Here is a 19,271-nt window from a genome sequence, read left to right as displayed (position 1 = left end):
GGGCACAGCCCCATTCCCGGCGTTCCCATCCGGGCAGGAGCAGGAGCCCGGCTTCTCCCAGTCTTGACTTCCCCTGCAGGCGGCCGGGGTTCTCGCAACTGGAACCAGGCCTGGGAGCCCGGCAGGAGCCAGCCCTGCAGCAACAGGAGGAACAGAAGCAGGGGCTGATTCTGATCTCCCTGAGTCCCTTCTCTGCCACCGCCTTCCTGGTGCCTGGTGGGGATGTAAGGCCAGAGGCCTCAAACAGCCCCCCCTAATGGGGACCTAATATCCTGGTGATTTCTGGGCATTTTTCTGGACTTTAAGAAAGTCCCAGCATAGCACAGGGAGATCAGCTCGGTGGCTTGTGACCACCTAGAGGGGTGGGATAGGGAGGGTGGGAGGGAGGGAGACGCAAGAGGGAAGAGATATGGGAACATATGTATATGTATGTATGTAAAGCAATTATACTCCAATAAAGATGTTAAAAAAAAAAAAAAAGAAGAAGAAGAAGAAGTCCCTGCTGGCCCAGACTGCCTGGGTTCGGATACTGTCTCCACTACTGACTAGCTGTGTGGCCTCAGGCAAGGCACTTAACCTCTCTGGGCCTCTGCATTCCTGACTATAATAAGGGGATAATCATTCCTATTTCATAGGGTTGCTGTGTATGTCAAACAAGATGATACACGTAGAATGCTCAGAACAGAACTTAGCACAGTGTAGTACCCACCAACTATTAGCTTTATTTTATTTTATTTTTTTATTATCATCGTCTCCCGAGCCTCCACTCACCAACCAGGCCTGGCCTACTAAAGGCTGACTTTCCTGGGACTCCTGCTCTCACTGTGGTCTGAAGGGCTTTTTGTGCCCTCCCGACCTCCCAGGGTAAAAGAAAGAGAGAATAGGGACATGCGTGTGAATACATGCAGGGTGTGTATCGCCAGGAGCTTGTAATGAATGTGAGGGAGTGAGCGTGAAGGTGAAAAGAGATTGGACATGATCATGAAGGACTACATATGTGTGCATACAAGTAAAAATGTAGGGGCTGTGGAAGCCAGGTTTGGGTGTGAACGTGTAAGCTAGCAGTGTGCGTAAGGGTGAGAGTGTGAATACATAGCTTCTGTGAATGTGTGTGGTAGAAGACACTTGCGTATGACAGCATGTGAGGGGGTGTGTGTGAAAGAGGGGATAGAGGGGTGTGAATGTGTTGTGAGGTTGTGTGTTGTGATGTGTGTGTGTATGAGGGTTGTGTGTGGATGTCCACAGTCCCCAGCCCCACCCCAGGACCCAGGAGACAGTGCTTCATCAGAGAAAAACATTTCCCAGTGCCCTGACTTGTTGTGGAACAGACTTTTTTTCTCCCTTCGAAGCTCTCAAGTTTCCTAGAGAAAAGCTGCTAGCTCAAGAGAGCCCAACGTTAAACCCGCCCCTCTGATCAAAACTCGGGAAGGAATCCAGCACCAGCCATACCCACTTTGCACCCTCACCCCTACCCCCGCCTGGGAAAGCTCCAGCTTGACCCACACTTCGCCCCCCACCTCCCACGGGCTGCTCAGGTCCACACCCTCTCCCTGTTCTCGCCAGCCCCTCCGAGGGCCAGGGTGCCCGGGCCAGCTCCCAGCCACTGATGAGAACGCTTAAACCCCTCTGCTAGCTTTGAGAGCAGTTTGCGTACCTGCCCAGGCAGGCCCAACCAGGGGTAGCTGGCAACTGCACGCAGAGGGGAACTGGGGCTGGGGGGAGGGGGACCAGCTTCAAGGCCCACGACCAACCCCCTCCCAGGAGGCAAGCACTCCAACCCACACTGCCTCTCCTAGGAAGGCAAAATCCCAATAAAGGACTGGGTGGGAGGGTGTCTCAGAGAGAAAGGCCACTTGGAGGTAGGGGTTGGACATCAAGTAGGGTCCTTCCTGGGGCTTCCCTGGTGGAGCAGTGGTTACGAATCCACCTGCCAATGCAGGGGACACGGGTTCGAGCCCTGGTCTGGGAAGATCCCACATGACACAGAGCAACTAAGCCCGTGCACCCCAACTACTGAGCCTGAGCTCTAGAGTCCGCAAGCCACAACCACTGAGCCTGCGTGCTACAACTACTGAAGCCCACGTGCCTAAAGCCCGTGCTCCACAACAAGAGAAGCCACTGCAATGAGAAGTCCGTGCACCACAACGAAGACCCAATGCAGCCAAAAATTAATTAATTGATTAATTTTTTTTTTAAAGTAGGGTCCTTTCTTACATTTAGGGGCTCAAGAGAAGACCTCTCTTCCAGGACGTTGTCTCAATTTTTCTGTACGCGGGCCTCTCACTGCTGTGGCCTCTCCCGTTGCGGAGCACAGGCTCCAGACGCACAGGCTCAGCGGCCACGGCTCACGGGCCCAGCCACTCTGCAGCATGTAGGATCTTCCCAGACCGGGGCACGAACCCGTGCCCCCTGCATCGGCAGGCGGATCAATTTTTAATACTATTATATGTATCAAGAATAATTAGGGACACACCACTGTAAAGCAATTATACTCCAATAAAGATGTTTTTAAAAAAAGAATAATTAGGGAGTTCCCTGGTAGCCTAGTGGTTAGGACTTGGCGCCTTCACTGCGGTGGCCCGGGGTTCAATCCCTGGTTGGGGAACTGAGATCCCACAAGCCGCGCGGTGCAGCCAGAAAAAAGAATTATTATCACATAATGCACAACTACTACGTTCCAGGTGTTTTATATATTGTGCTTCTAATTAACACCATTTTATAGATGGGGAAACTGAGGTTCAGTCAAGTTAAATTACTTGCCCTAGCTCACACAACCAGCGGTAGCAGAGCCAGGATTTGAACCAGGTCTGTCTGTACAACCTGGACCCTTTCTCAGGTTTGTGCCTGCATCTGCCTGTCTGTTCTCAGCCTGAATCGGCACCTCCGTTCTTCCCCCTCTACCAGGGGGGTTGGGGGAATCTAAAGAAAGACAGAAACCTGCTCAGCCAGCTGGAACAACCCGGGCAACAGTGGGCTGGGGCAGTTGGCAGCACCTTGCAGAGGAGGGGAGCGTGGAGGGGCCGCAGGAAGCAAGGGGGAGAGATTGTTGAGTGGAGGGGATAAGAAGGGGGACCCAGACCTCTGTGACACCTGGCTAGGGAGGGTGGCACATGGTTGCATGTAGGATGGCAGAGTGGGGAGTGGAAATTAAGGTAGAAATTGAGGCCTAGTGGCTGAGCCCCCAGAGTACCTACCCCGCTGTGCCATCACTTCTGCAAGGAGGCCTGGGCCGTCTGCCTCATGGCTTCTGCTGGGCCAGAGGTCTCAGACCGAAGAGCCCAGGTGGTGGGCATCTGAGCACCTCCAAGCTCTGGAATGTGCCAGAGCTTCATTCCTCAAGCCACCTCATTCCCAGCAACAGGGAAGAGCACTAAGGCCCCAGGCATGTGGGAAAGAGAAACCCTGTGGGTCTCCAGAGTGGCCAGCCAAGGTTCCCGGAGGGTCGGGGACAGAGAAGGGGGCGCCTGGCTGAAGCTCCAGGAGACGGGAGATGGGCAGGGGCCAGGGAGGGAGTGGGAGGTGGGAGAGATAGCAGGGCAGGGTGAATGAAGGAGAAGTGAGGGGAGGAATTGGATGGGGGCGGGTCTGGAGAGGGGAGGTTCTGTCCTGAGACCAGGCTGGGGCAGAGCACTTGGAGGAGAAGGCAGGGCAAACTGCCCCGGCCCCCGCCCCAGCCCCCTCCCAGCTTCCCCAGGGGCAGCCAAGTGCCAGGGAGAACTCATGTCTATCCCCTGGGGAAGCAGGGCTTCAGTCCACAGGCCCTCTCTCTCTGGGACTCTACTCCAGGAAACTGACCAGTGTCCCCCTCAGCCCCCCAGCTTCATGAAGGCCTTTTGCAAGAGGGGAGTACAGAAACTGCATCAAACCCCCCTTTAAAAGTTCCTTGGGGAGCCTGGCCCACCACCAGGGGAATAGGCCAGCGCTGCAGCAAGGGGGATTGGAGTCAGACCCCTGACACCATTAAGGGAAGGACAACAGACACGAGCAGTGGGCCTGGGTCAAGGGGACGCAGGTCCGGCAGGGAGAGGCTGCCCCACAGAGGCAGGGGAATGCTCCAGATGACTTCTCTGGAGTCCTCACCTGACCCCAGGGAGTCCTTTGGTGCCAGACCACAGAGCGGAGCCTCCACTCTCGGGGACTTCTCAGGAGGACCCTGCTCTCCAGAGGCTGGGGGTGGGAGTGGTCCTGTTACATTCTGTTCAAGCGCATTTGATACTTGGTGATTTGCGAGGGCAAAAGGGAGAAACTGGGAAACATTAATCCAACCCCATGGGAGCCATATACAAATGAGGATAGCGGTCCCCGCCAGTGACTTATCATGACAACTAAGAGAGGTAACTAAAGCAGTTAGCACAGGCCTGGCACAGTCACTTGGAGGGAGGGAGCAGTAAAAAATGGTATCCTAAAGCTCAGAGACAGGTAGAAAACAGGTGACAAAGTCTCTCAGCGCCCCAGGGCCCTGGCCAAAACACCCTCGGCTCTGGCCAGGGCGAGGTAGCTGGGCTCATTTGCATGTCATTTGCACGTGTCCTGTCTGGCCACTGACACTTGTCACTCCTGTCGCTTCAGAGCCACTGGGCCCCACATGGTCTCTGTCCCTCCCTCGTGGCCTTTCCCAGACTCCTGAGGGCTGAAGGACCCCGGAGAGAGAAGAGAGCCCGAGTCAGGGACATAGGGTCTGAGAGGGCACCTGGCTTCTGGAGACGGCCTGTACCGCTGCCACCGGCCCAGAGCCTGGCTTAGGGCGACCCCTGCAGGGAATTCCCGGAACAGAGGGGAAGGAAGGGGCCAGCGCTGACCCGTCCCCGCTCCACGTGGGCCGCAGCCGCCCAGCTCCTTTGCCTCCGACCTGTGGCACCGCTCCCGGGCACCTGGAGTCTGGGGGCAGACCCACTCACACCATGCCCCCATCCTGACGGAATCCGTAAACTCACATCCCTCCCCGCAGCCAGCCAAGACCAAGGGGTCAACGGGGATTGTAGCCCAAACACCGGGTAGGAATCTTCGGGAGCTCTGCAAAGTCAGCAACACTCCAGCACCTCTCCTCCAGATACCACTGGATCTGCACTAGTGCCCACCTCGGCTATCACACCTCCATCTCGCAACCCCGGATGGAAGGGCTCGTGGTTTTACTTTTGCAAGAATTTAGGGAACAGAGAGAACTGTGAAGAAGTGGGGAGAAACTCACACTGCCTGTGCAGAAGGTGGACCCACCAAGGGGCCCCAGATGACAGGGCTGTAGCTAGCTGGATTGAGTCCAGGCCAGGGAAGGAGTTCCCCACAGTAGGGCTCTTTGGGGGCTCTGGGAGCCACCTAGGTCCCTCCCCATCCAGATCAATTCTGCCCATCCACTTCAGCTGAGAGGGGAACAGGGGAAATGCAGCGACTGCAACATTTGACTAGGGGGAAAAGAATGTCAAAAATGCTCTGAGCCTGCGGTTTGCTTGTTGACAGCCACGTAGGCTCACAACCCTGCTTTTCCTGTGGGGCTGGCCACCGCCCCTGTCTTGGCTGGGCGTGTGAACGGGGGCAGAAAAAGGGCAGGGCAGAAGGGTGGGTGTGTTAACAAATGAAGTCATTCTCTCTGGGTGGCTCCTTTTAATTCGCACCTGAAAAACCCCCAGCCAGCAAAATTGGGTCTTGCCAAGTGGGAGCCCTACCCTTCTGGCTCATCCAGACCCTGGGAGCAAAGGGGGGCAGGAAAGCTGAAAGCAGGAAAGGAAGGGGTCTGCTTAAGGCCAGAGCATTTGAGAAGACTTCCTAGTCCTCTGGGGACCCATTGGCAGGACACGGCCACACTCGAGGGCCAGCTGGTCTCCAGGAAGCTTGAACTGGGTTGTGGGCAAGTGGAGGTTGGCAAGGCATTGGTGAACTCATCCCCTCGCCCCCAGCCCCCCAGGGAGATCAGCCACTGAAGGTGACCAGTGTCCCAGCCCTGGAGGTTACATTACAGGCCATTACATCCACGTCTGGCCCTGGCAAGACATTCTGGCCTCCCTCTGGCCATCTGCAACATTTAAAGCAGAGTCACCTGGTGTCTCATGGCAACCCCCCAAAATCCAGTCCCCACAGTGGGAAGCAGAAATTTACTCCACAAAGGGGACAGAGTAAGACTCCTCAACTCCCCTCAAGACCCCCAGTCCCACGATCCAGAGGCCACCCCCCTGGACTTGCCCATTTTCCTCTTCTCCCTCAAAACCCTCTCCAGGGGTTTCCTTGGTGGCGCAGTGGTTAAGAATCCGCCTGCCAATGCAGGGGACACGGGTTCGAGCCCTGGTCTGGGAAAATCCCACATGCCACGGAGCAACTAAGCCCATGCGCCACAACTACTGAGCCCACGTGCCACAACTCCTGAGCCTGCGCTCCAGAGCCTGCGAGCCACAACTCCTGAGCCCAGGCGCCTAGAGCCTGTGCTCTGCAACAAGAGAAGCCACCGCAATGAGAAGCCCATGCGCCGCAACAAAGAGTAGCCCCCACTCACCGCAACCAGAGAAAGCCCGCGCGCAGCAACAAAGACCCAACGCAGCCAAAAAAATAATTAATTAATTAATTAATCCCTCCTCCGGGCAACTGCCTGATAATCTCCCTAAGTCTGTGAGACCTTCCAGTCTGATGGGTTCAGGTCCCATGTATGGCTTGAGCTTCTCTGTTCCCTGGATCTGACACCCTCCTCCCCCATCAGGCTGGAATCCCTGAGGACAGGGCCCGAGTCCCCTCCTTGCTCGAGTCCCCTCCCCAGCTCCTAGGATCAGACAGCACACAGAAGGGACGCAGCCCTGTGAAAATGGACATGGGGGCTGGGGTGGGGGAGTGGTACAGCCAGCACTGAGACTCGGGCTTTTTTGCATGAGAAGACAGGAGCCCCAGCTTCAATCCCACTGCTGCTTCTACAGAATCACTGTGTGACCTCAGACATGGGGGTCTCCATCTCGGGTCTTGATTCAGTAACCTTGAGGGTCCCTTCCAGCTCTGACAGCTTATTCTACTAGGGGTATCCTCATGTGTTAATGGGGGGAGGGGATCTGAGGGCAATGAGAACCTGCTTAAGTAGAAGACTAGCTTGCTGTGGCCATGGCTTCTCAGAAAAGGACTCTCCCTCCCAGAGCTGGGGGCAGCGTTCCTTCTAGTGTCCCCTGAGACTAGAGAACCACTTACAGATGTCCCCAGCTCTGGGGAGGGCTGAGGGTCTGGCGAGAGCTGGGGTTGGGAAGCACATGACAAAGTAGAGGGTGGTCCAGTTTCCAGATGAGTAAGTTCTAGATGCTACCAACACGGTGCCTGTAGCAATACCATACTGTACACGTAAAGTTTAAGAGGGTAGATCTCGTGTTAAGCGTTCCTACCACAATAAAAATAAAATAGAAAGTAGAGAGAAGCTGCCTGAAAGCTGTGTGCAGCCCAGGGGAATCTAAGCCCAGAGGGGGATCCCCAGCTGCAGGTGGTCCCCTTCTGGCTGCTTCCAGGGCGCAGCAACAAAATCCTCACCATCACTACCCTCCAAAATCCACCGGCCCAGAGAAGCGGTGGGGACAGGGCCACCCTGCCGACCCTCAAGTCCTCCCCAGAGAGCCAGGCCATCATGCGCACCCCTCAACCACACGGAGCACAAATCATTGCGGGGGCCCACCCTGGGGCTCAGGCTGTTGGGAGAGGGTGGAGCCTGATTTCAGGTGACAGTGGAGAGGTGATGGGGTGAGTGCTCTCGGGGACAGAGAGGGGCGTGTTGGAAGAATGAAAGCGTCCTCTCCCAGGGGCTGAGTGGGAGCCCCAGCAGAGCAGGCACCGCCCTATGCGGAGGCCTCCGCCCCTGTCCTGCCCTGCTGGGCTGGCTGTTCCCATCACACCCTGGGCAGTAAATTTTGCTTTTATTGTTGTTGCAGAGGTCATGGGTGGAGGGGGGGGCGGGGGGCAGGGGCCGGGGGGGGAGGGGTGCTGTTTGTGCCTGTGTTGCTATGTGCAGACACACCTGGTGCTTGCATATGTATTGATGTCTGAAGTTTGGGGTGTGTGTGTGTGTGTGTGTGTGTGTGTGTGTGTGTGTGCATCAGTGTGTGTCCATGAGGTGTGTGTGTGGATATATTCTTGTGGGCCTGGGAGATCACTGTAGCTCCCATTTATTGAGTTATTACAAGGTACCAGGCACTCTCCAGGTGTTTTTTTTTTCTTTCTTTAATCCTCACAACAACCCTGTAAGGAAGGGATTCTAGCTATCCCCATTTCACCGAAAAACAGTTGGAAAGTCAGAAAAGTAGTAAGGGACAGAGCTGGGATACTTTCATGCCGAAAATGTGTCTGCGTTCCATGTATATGAGAATCTGGACAGAACATCTGTAGATCTGTCTCTCTGTGTCTGTGTGTTTGCATAATGTCTACCTGCTCAGATGAGTCTATGCGTATCTGCCTGTATGTCTGTATCAAGGCCCAGGCTCTGGCCAGGCCGGACTCAGTAGCAGGCAGCACCAGAGTCTTAGGAACAATGACACTCCCAAGGAGTGACTGTATTGTCTGAAGCAGAAGACAGAGCTTGTGATGTGGCTGACTGTGGACAGAGAATTTTTGCCATCAAGACTGTGCAGGAAACACCAGTGTGAAGCCAACACAGTCCGCGAGTCTGAAAAGCAAGGCAGTCTGTCCCCTTCGAGGAAGGGACGATCTGGGAAGAGCTCAGAGGGCAGCAAGAAGGAGGCAATTCCCCCGCCCCCCACCCCATCACTGTCACCGACAGGGTCACCCCTACCCCTAACCAGCAGGTGGGAGTGGCAAAGAAGGGGACCCCGGGAGAGGAGCTGAGACTTCCTGGCTGGGAGCTCTGTTCCCTGAGAGCCCCGTGCTCCGTCTCCTGTACCTCCCTCCCCAGGTAGCGACCACGGGCTCCATCTGGCCAGGTGCCAGGTCAGGGGCCGATCAGGCTGCCTGGGAGGGGGCCCTGGGAACCGAGAGGCCGGCCGCCCGCTGCAGGGGCGGGGCCAGAGCGCTAGGCCGGGTGGCGGCCGCCGATTGGCTGGGCCCTCGCGCTCCCTCGGCCGCCGTGGGGCCCAGGGCGGCTCCGGCCGGCAGCCTGACGACTGACTCTCCGCCCACCCCTGGAGCTGGACCGCCGCCCAGCCGCTTCCACTCAGCCGCTTCCACCCGACACCCGCCGGCTGAGCGGGGACAGGCTGACTCAGCAGGGGGAGCAGGGACCTGCCTGCCGCCCTCTGCGCGTCCTCCCCAGGGGCGAGGGGGCGGGGAATGCGTGTCCATCCCTCCGGGAGAATCGAGCCCTCTGGAGAGGAGGGGAATCTGGTGTCTGGTCTTCCGGGGTCGTCCTTGGGGCGGTGGGGACTTCTGTCCCTCTGAAATGGGAGGCTGTGTGTGTGCCTGTCTTTTTGAGGGTGTCTCTGTCTTCCTCTCCTGGATCTTTGTGTGTGCAGCTGCTGGGCTGTGGCTTTTTGGAGTCTGCATGTTGACTTTTTGGGGTGTCACTCCATGACCACCGTTTCAGTATCATCTGTGTAGCCCCCAGCCCCTCCACACACACCTTGGATGCCCTACTCTCTGCCTCCCTCTGAGAGGGGTGCAAGGCCTGAGGCTCTATGAGGCAGTGCAAGGCCAGGTCGGGCCTGACAGGGGCTACACACTTGGAGAGTTCTCCAGCTCCGGCTTTGCCCACCTCCACACTGCAGGGCCCCTGAAGGTCAGAGACCAGATGCTACCCTGAGATCAGGCTCCAGTTGCCCCTTCCAAGCCCTGTGGCCCTTTCCTGCAAGATCTCACAGTGACCTTCAAGTGTTCTCAAAGTGATTCCTTAAATAGAAAAGGACCCCCATTTGTCCAGAGACTACTGCGTCTGTTCACCTACTGCTGGGAGCATTATGTTCACATAGCAACTCCAAAAACAAACAGGAGAAACTGAGGCATAGAGTACGACTTGTCCAAGGTCTTACAGATGTGAGAGTCTGAATTTGAACCCAGTTCTGCTCTAAACATGTGCTCTTTCCACTGGCTGTGGCTGCCCCCTGAGCTCGTAGCTGGTGTGGCCTCCTCCTGGACCCATTATACTAAAGCAGATTTGGGAGGGAAAAAATGCCAACTCCGCAGGAGGTCCTGTTCTCAACTTCACCACCCAGGGTTTCCATCTCCAGGGAGGATCCCTGAGGGCTGTGAGAAGGGGTGGGGTGGGGAGCAGAAAGAAGCTGAGTGTCAGCACATGTGGGCTTTGGAGGAGGCAACAAGATGTATGCGCCAGATCCCCGGGCTGAGGAGGGACGATGTCAGCTTGACCCACATACATGCACAGTGACTGTGGGACCCACACACACCAAGGCACATACCCAGTGGCTTGTGGAGTCACCACACAGAGGAACACAGGAGTGTGTGTCACACTTACACTTGCATGTTTCACATGGTGCACACATGGTCTTCAGGATTGCTGTAAACACAAACACATCGTAAGGGATCAGTGGAATGTTTATACACAGAGTTGCAATGGTTTGGGGGTCATTACACACACACACACACACACACACACACACACACACACACACACTGTCAGAACCATTAAAGGGAGGTGATGGGGGAGTGGAAAGAACATGTGAATTTGTTGCAGGAGCAAGTTGGTCCCAGGGCCTGGCCAAGCCCCAACCCAGGAAGCCCAGACCCCTCCCCTCCCCACATCACCCACCCTGGACAGGCTACTGCCAACCGCTGGCCCTCTGCTGTCTGAGCCCAAGACCTGAACTACTCATATACACGTACACAGAGACCCTCACACACACACACACACACACATACACACACACACACCACACACACACACAGAGGCCTTGGAGAAAGCCTACACTGACTCACATAGATGTCTGCCACAAACATGACATACAGAGGTCACGTGGGTCTCTCGGACGAGGTGCACACATAGCCGTCATGCAAGCACACAGCCTTCCCACAGACACATCCGTGCAAGACCCTCGCACAGACATGCCTGGGTACCAGTCACACACACACAACCACCCGTGGCCCTCGCACAGACCCATGGATCCATGCATACAACGAGAGATAAATGCATAAGCAAATCAATCACATGTACAATAATGAGTAAGCAGGCACAGACACACTGCCCCCATCACAAAGGAATCCCCCGCAGCTGCCCCTCAACCTTCCATCTTGGCCAAACAAGGCCCAGGCTTGCCGCATCAGCTCCATCCCCTCCCTGATCCAAGACATACCTTGCCCTGCCTGCCCTGGCCTGCTTAGGTGGGGCCCTGCCCGCTCCCCGAGCCAGCTGCTAGCTCAACACAGGGCAGGGTGCCCCATGCTTCTGGCTGCCGCTCTGGCTTGTCACCAGCCCCACTCCCTCCTCCCAGGCCTGCCTGCCACCTCAGCATCTAGGTCCCAGCCTGGGCTCCACCTAGCCCATTTCTTTCTCTTTTTTTTTTAAGTTGTTTTTTTTTTAATATTTATTTATTTAGACTGCGCTGGGTCTTAGTTGCAGCATGCAGGATCTTTAGTTGCGGCATGCAGGACCTTTTTTTTTTTAGTTGTGGCATTCGGACTCTTAGTTGCGGCATGCATGCGGGATCTAGTTCCCCGACCAGGGATCGAACCCGACATTGGGAGTGCGGAGTCTTACCCACTGGACCACCAGGGAAGTCCCCACCTAGCCCATTTCTGCAGGCAGTGGGCAGGGTAACTGACCCGCAAAGCTGGGAGCCAAGAGGAGGGGCCCACAGACAAGACCCTCGGGGGGAAGGGACAGCCCATCCACAGCCTCCGACCACCACCCCCTTGTTCTTTCTGCTTCTCCAGATTCACCTCTCCTCACCAGCACTGGGTCCCCACAGGAACAGGTGACCTCCTGATTGCAGTGAGCAAACACGCCCAGAGCTACAACTCTCCCCGCACTATCCCCTCACCTGCAGACATCGGTGCGCACACATGGGCTCCCAAGCACGCGGACACAACCAGCCCTTCTCACAGCCCCACACGCGCAGCCCTACACACACAGCCACACAGCCATCCACTCCCGGCCTGTCACACCCAGGGTGCCAGCACCACCAGACACGCCAACCCCCTGCCACACACACAGGGTTCCACGCAGTCTCCATAAAACAGTGTCCCTGTGCGTGTCCAGTCACTCAGACCTGCACAGCGTCACTGGGCGTTTACAATTGTCCCAGATACAGTCAAGCCAGCTCCATCCTGGGAGTGCTGGTTTTAGGGGGCAGGTCTTTGTACCCACCTTGTGTTTGCAGTTCTAGGACACTGGGTGGGCTTCATTTATCCCTGTTCTGTCCATATTCTGTAGTTATGACAAGCCTGGCTGGGGCAGATGTCACCCCAGAAGCCACGCACTCCCACAGTCTGCCCCTTGGGCGTGGGAGAAAAGCACAAACTGGCCATCAGCTGATTTGAGCACAGGGCCATAGGGACCCTAGGGCTCCTGAGGTAGACTGGGAAATGAAATAGGCCCTGGGCCTGCCGCCCAAGGAGGGGGCCATGCCAGGGCCTGGCAGCCAGGGTGCTGGAGGAGGACGGGCATGACAAAACGGAGGCATTAGGGAGAGGGCCTGGGTTCAAAAAGCAGTAAATCTCCTAGAGCAGCCCAGACTCTGGAGGGGAGACAGGTGGAAGCCTGAAGCCCCCCAGACTCTCTCCTCCCGCACCCTCTCGCCACCCCCTCCCAGCTTCAGAGTCAAGGCACAGGCCTTTTAAAAGCCCCTACTGTGGGCTGCAGGTGCTGGCCCTGCGCTTTCTTGATCTGGGTGCTGGTAGCATGATGTGTTCGGTTTGTGAAAACTTGTTAAGCTGTATACTTTTGACATAAGTACTTCTCTGCATGTATAGGTACTTCAGTGAAAGTATTTTTAATTTATTTTATTTATTTATTTATTTTTGGCTGTGTTGGGTCTTCGTTGCTGCACGCGTGCTTTCTCTAGTCGCAGCGAGCGGGGGCTACTCTTCGTTGAGGTGCGTGGGCTTCTCATTGCGGTGGCTTCTCTTGTTGCGGAGCACGGGCTCTAGGCGCGCGGGCTTCAGTAGCTGTGGCTCGTGGGCTTCAGTAGTTGTAGCTTGCGGGCTCTAGAGCGCAGACTCAGTAGTTGTGGCGCACGGGCTTAGCTGCTCCGCCACATGTGGGATCTTCCCGGACCAGGGCTCGAACCCATGCCCCCTGCATTGGCAGGCAGATTCTTAACCCCTGCGCCACCAGGGAAGCCCTGTTTTTTTTTTTAAAGTAAAGCCCGCACTGCATATGGAGCTCTGTCTTGCCAGGCCAATGTGCACGGCCTGCCTGCGCCTGCTCACATATTAGCTCCCATGTGAATTAGTCCTTGTCTCTGCTGCCTGAGGCCCTCTGTATGTGCACTTACCATGCACACATATGAGCACACACACACAAACATGCATACACATGCACACACACACCTGGCTCCCCACCAGTCTTCTGTGATGACAAGGCTGCAGCTGGAAGGGTGGGAGGGGGGATATAGTCAGGCCTTCCTACCAGGCATAGGGATATAGAATGCATTCCAGGCAGACTCACGAAGCTCACCATCTGCTGGGGCAAGGGGTGGGGGATGCAATGCAGAGAAAACAGCCACGGGTTGGAGTACAGGGGAACTGGGAGCTCAGCCTCAGAAGGGTCAGGAGGACTTAAGATGAGCCAGAGGGAGCCCGCATTGCCGGCAGGGGAAAGCACACACAAAGAGTGAGGGGTGTGAGGGTGTGCGGCTTCCTCCAGGGACCTGCAAGGAGCTGAGCTGCTGGGCCGGGGTGGGGGGGAGATGATGGGGTTGCAGCTGCAGAGGTGGTCTTCAGCCAGGGCAGGCAGGGCCTTGAGTGCCAAGCTCAGGGGCTTGGGTGACTCCAAAGAAGGGATTTGGGCTGGGGTGTGACATGATCCAAACCAACCTGAAGGAGTGCTTTGGAGGCAGGAGCATGGACTGGGAGCAAGGGCCCTGGCTCTGCCCAGACGCACGGTGACTTCCCTCTTTGAGCCGCCACAAGAGAGCACCGGCCTCTGCACTGCTGACCCAAGTGCCAGGGGCGGGTGTCCCCTCCTCCAGAACCAGAAATCCCACCCGCCTCCTTTGTCCGCTGTGCCCATCCTCCTGGACCCTGTCAAGCTCTCACCGCCCCCTCCCCAGCTTCACCTGCCAGCCCTCGGCAGAGCCCTGTCACCCCAGCCTCAGTCGGCTCTGCCGATGGAGCCCGGAGCCTGCCACCTGCCGGAAAGGCGGGAGCCAGCAACTGGCACCTGGCAGTGTGGGAACCCCTGCCACCGCTCACCTAGAACTCAAAGCACCAGAGCAGCGAACCGCACACACCTGCAGGACCGGGGCTGCCCCACTCCAGACCTCGGTCCCCTCAGCCCTCAGCTCCTCCACCACCACAGCAATGCCTCCTGGGTTGCCAGGCGGGTAGGGCATAAGTGGATGGGGACTAAAATCCACCCCAAGTTCCACTTATCAAGCCAGACCCTGACCTGGGGCTGCAACCCCCCAGAAGATGAGAGCTTCCTTTGATTTGCATGCAAGCTCTCTGTGGACTTCTGGTGGTCTGCAACGCACCTCCCAGATCTGGCTCCTGGAATGCGGAGGATGCAGCAGGCCGGCCAGTTCTGCTCTAAGGAGCCTGTGGAGCTGCTTCTTCCCTGCTCCTCTGCTGCCCCCCAGTGGACACCTGTTGAACCTCCTATATGCCCACAACCAACCTCCTTCCCTCTGAGCGTAGCCCACAATTACTGCCCATCTTTCAGGGGTCCAGACAGACTGAGAAGCAGGCTGCAGGGAAAGAGGAAAATCTGGGGCTCTCTGTGTCCCTTGGGTCCCCACCACTTCACTTCCCCTAATACCAGTGCTGCACTGAGGTGGGAGCTGGTGGTGGAGATGTTGCAGCCCCTTTCATCTGCTTCCCCTCAGTCCTTCTATGGTGACTCAGGCTCCTATGCTATGGGGACCAAGCTAAGCTTTCTCTCTGAGCTCAGTCTCCCTCCTTTGTTTTGTTTTGTTTTTTGCTTTTTGGTTTTGGTTTTGTTTTGTTGGTTGGTTTGTTTTTGGCCCGCCATGCGACATGCGGAATGTTAGTTCCCCGCCCAGGGATCGCAGAGTCTTAACCACTGGACCGCCAGGGAAGTCCCTCAGTCTCCCTGCTTTGAACCAGAGCCCAAAGATATATTTTCTGTGGCTTGTGAGGTCTTGGCCAGGACAATTTTTTTTCCAAACATTTGAATTAGTTGCCAACATTTTTAAATCAAGAGATTTCTTGTAAACATCCAGATTTCCGATTTCTGTTGCAAAGTTGAAAGCTCTGGAATCCCTGCATGTCTTCTACAGCGGGCAGGGGCTGAGGAGAGAGGCCCCCCTGGGCCTGGTCCCAGCATCTGGGGAGCCAGGACGGGTTGCAAAGGGAGACCCACAGCCCCCTGCTCTTCTGACCCAGCTGCATCCTGAATCTCACCCCATATTTGAAGGGCCCTCATGCACAGGCCTGTGGACACCCTAACAAGTCTTCCAAGGGCCCTCTCTACCAGCCCAACAGAAACCGAATATAAGCTACAAATGCCAGCCACATATGGAATATTAAATTTTCTAGTAGCTACTTCATAAAGTAAAAAGGAATAGGTGGAATTCATTTTAATAGTACACATATTTAACCCAATATATCCAAAATATTATTTCAACATGTAATCAATATTTCAAATTATGAATATTTTATATTCATTTTTTCTCATACTATCTTCAAGAGGTGCTATCTATTTTATACTTACAGCGTGTCCCAATTCAGCCTGGCCATGTTTCAAATCCTCCATCACCGCATGTGGCTGGTGGCTGCCTGATAGGATGGGCCAGCTCTGGACACCCATCCACCCCCAAATCAACCATCCCATAGCCACTGTCAGAACTAGAGGTTCAAGGGAGACAGGGCCCAGGGAAGAAGCCCAGCAGTTTCTGGAAGTGAGCTCAGGTCCATCTGGACAGGGACAGGGAGACACAGCTCTGTCTGGGTGGGCACCTCCTTGGCCCCTTGGACTCCTAACTAAGGGTCAAGAGTCAGAGCCGGAGGGTAACAGAGCAGAGCCTGCTAAAACAAGAGCTGCATGGAAGGGGTGCCTCTGGTCCAGGGATTATCAGTAATTCTAGCTGGCCATGGTCCTCACCATTCCCTTTTATTGTCCCAACAATGAAGCCGAAGGTCAGATGCCTTTTCTACACTTGGACCGCCTTATGATAGAGCTAAAAATAAAATTAAACCATCCCTGCACCCATCTTTCAATCTACAGTGGGAGAATGAAAGGCCAGCAGGTTTCAAAAAAGACAATGGAAAACACAATTCTTTGTGAGCAGAAGAATATTCCAGCATTTTTCATGTGCAAACAACCTGTGTCTATCTACAGTTTCTTACCCCAGACTCACTTTCCTCTTTTACATTAGTGGTCTGACCCCTGTGGGCATTTGTATTTTGACCTCCTAAACCAAAAAACAAAACTCCAAGTTACTTACATTCTCTGTTCCAATAAGCCCCCAAAATAGACCAGGAGCTGGAAGGAAAGGGAGTGTTAGAGGAAACATCCCGAAGCCAGGAGCAGGCTGCAGTGGGGGTGTTTAGTTGGCTGCACTTTCCAAATCTCCCTCCAGGTGGCGCCAGAAGCCTGAGTAAAGTGACCCCACGGGGACCAACCGTGAACTTGTACTGCCCTCGTCTCCACTGCCCCAGGCGCACCCACCAGTGTGGTTCACTCCTCCGTCCTTTACTGTAATCCTGCAACTTTCCCCTAGGTTAAAAGAGTCTGGGCAAGTAAAATAATCTGGGAAAAGCTCAGGTTGAGGCCCTTGTTCTGACCCAAGTTCTGCCCCCCAAATAGCCAGGCAACCCTGAGCAAGTGACTCCCTCTCCCCAGCCTTGGGCGTCATTTTTCACCTATAAAATGAGACTTGACGATATTCCAAGTATGTTTCTGAATGAGAGGAGTGACAGTAGAAGGAGACTGAGTTTACAGACTCACTATAGTATTAAATAAAAGAAGCGTCCTGCACAATACAGTTCTATTACAGTGAGTTGGAAGTATTACTTCATGTAACTAGAGATATTTTTGAAATTAAAACATTTAAGATTTGTAGTTAAAAATTTTTTTTAATTAAAATAAAATAAAAAGAGACTTGAACCTTCCTCTCAGAGAACATGTGAGAACCAAACGAGGTGAAGCCTTTGTAAGCACTTCGAAACTGCAAAGCTCAGTACACAGAGAAGTGAGGAGAAAAAAACGTAAGAGAAGTGGGGAAGGGGGCAGGCAGCAGGCAGATGCCTCCGGGCCCCTTTGCCTTCTTCCCAGGGAGGCTCCCTGGTCTTATGCGGAGTGAATGTGGTGCACCAGGGTGGGGGAGAGACACAGAAGGGAAGGCGGAGAATATTCATCCTGAGAGAGATCTGAGGGAAAGAGCATCTACAGTTCAAAGGATACCTTCACATGCATGATCGGTTCCAGTCTTCACAACCACTCTGGGCCGTGTTGATTGTCCCCGTGTCACGGGCAGCAAACTGAAGTTCAGAGAGGGGAGGCAGCATGCCCAAGGTCACAGAGGCTATGATTGGCAGAGCCAGGGTGTCCACCAGGTCTTCTGACCCTCACCCAGTGCCCGCCCCACTTTAGTCACGTGTCCCTGTCGGGACCTGCCAGGTTATCTTCCTAAAGAACTGCCTCCCATCAATTCACTTCCTGGCCCCCCGTCAAAAAAATCTTCAGGGCTTCCCTGGTGGCGCAGTGGTTGAGAGTCTGCCTGCCGATGCAGGGGACACAGGTTCGTGCCCCGGTCCGGGAAGATCCCACATGCCGCGGAGCGGCTGGGCCCGTGAGCCACAACTGCTGAGCCTGCGCGTCTGGAGCCTGTGCTCCGCAATGGGAGAGGCCACAACAGTGAGAGGCCCGCGTACCACAAAAAAAAAAAAAAAAAAATCTTCAGTGACACCACCATTTCTGAGATCAAGTTCAAATTTCAAACCTGGCATTCTGGGCTCCATGACTCACCAAAATGTCCAGAAGATAAAATGGCACAGCTAGAAGATACCATAGCAACCCTAAAGTCTAGCCCTCTTTGTCCAAGAAGAGGGGACTGAGGCCCAGAGAGGGGAGGGGCTTCCCAAACATCCCAGAGCAAGTCAAGAGCAGGATGCAGGCCGGGGTTGGAAGCCAGTTTGCTTATCCCAGTCAGTGCTCTCTCTGCTCATTCTCCAGGATCCTCTGGCAGCTACATCCCTGAGACAGGCTGGTAGGCTCACTATATTAGAATTAGCTCAGCTGAGAGTACAGGAAAACCCAAAATAAGAGTGGCTCAATCCAGACAGAAGCCTATTTCTCTCTCAATTTTCCAGACATATAGAGATAATCTGTCCAAGGCCAGTATGGCATTTCATGGTGCCATGGACCCAGGTCCCAACTCTCCTTTGCTCTACCAAGGGGAGTTTCCATTCCCCAGGTCACCTCATGGTCCAAGATAGCTGCTGAACTGCAACCATCACATATGCATTCCCACCAGCAGAAAGGAGAGCCAAAAGAAAGAGTTCATGCTCTCTCCCTTTAAGAACATTTCCCAGAGATCAGCTCGTTGGTGCTTTGTGACCACCTACAGGGGTGGGATAGGGAAGATGGGAGGGAGACGCAAGAGGGAGGAGATATGGGGCTATATGTATATGTATAGCTGATTCACTTTGTTATAAAGCAGAAACTAACACACCATTGTAAAGCAATTATACTCCAATAAAGATGTTTAAAAAAAAAGTAAAGTTTGGGCTAAGGTATTGGATAATGCAAAGGTATCAATGCAATTACTGTGCTACCTTAACAATGAAGAATTCTATAAAAGGAATTTACCTTCTTCGTGTCCTAGAAGAGAGATAAATGTGCTTTTTACTAGAATAAGCCTTCTTGAGGACAAGGACACTGCTGTATCCCAAAGGCCCCAAATGATGTCTGGAATAAAGTAGGCACTTAAGAAAAAAAAATTAAAGGACACTTCCCAGAAGTTGCACCCTCCACTTCCACTTCTATCCCCTTCTCACATAGCCACAACAAACTGCAAAGAAGGCAGAAAAATGTAGTCTTTTTTCTGGGTAGCCAGGTGCCCAACTAAAAAGTGGCATTCTACCTACTGAGGAAAAGAGAGGGAACAGGCATTGGGGGAGTACTAGCCGTCAGTGCTGCACTAAGTCACTGCTAAGCCCACCACGCACAACAGCTCCTCACCTTGCCGCATGCCAAGCATCTAGACCTTCTTCCAGAGTCTGGTTCACCCCAGATG

The 19,271-nt window shown here is 54.5% G+C and overlaps 1 protein-coding gene across 1 annotated transcript in view; it reads right to left on the bottom strand.

Annotated features, from left to right (window-relative positions):
• The window catches only part of KRT78 (keratin 78), a 29,789-nt gene extending 18,496 nt beyond the window's left edge, over positions 1–11,293 (bottom strand). Inside the window, exons 1-2 of the mRNA XM_033866646.2 lie at positions 11,205–11,293; positions 10,370–10,411 (exon numbers count right to left, since the gene is read on the bottom strand). The gene's annotated coding sequence lies outside the window, so the exon portion shown is untranslated. The remainder of the gene's footprint in view (positions 1–10,369; positions 10,412–11,204) is intronic.
• Positions 11,294–19,271: the final 7,978 nt, after the last annotated feature.

This window comes from Tursiops truncatus, chromosome 11 (genome assembly GCF_011762595.2).
Source record: "Tursiops truncatus isolate mTurTru1 chromosome 11, mTurTru1.mat.Y, whole genome shotgun sequence".
NCBI classification, from domain to species: Eukaryota; Metazoa; Chordata; class Mammalia; order Artiodactyla; family Delphinidae; genus Tursiops; species Tursiops truncatus.
This window is presented reverse-complemented; position numbering and strand designations above follow the sequence as displayed.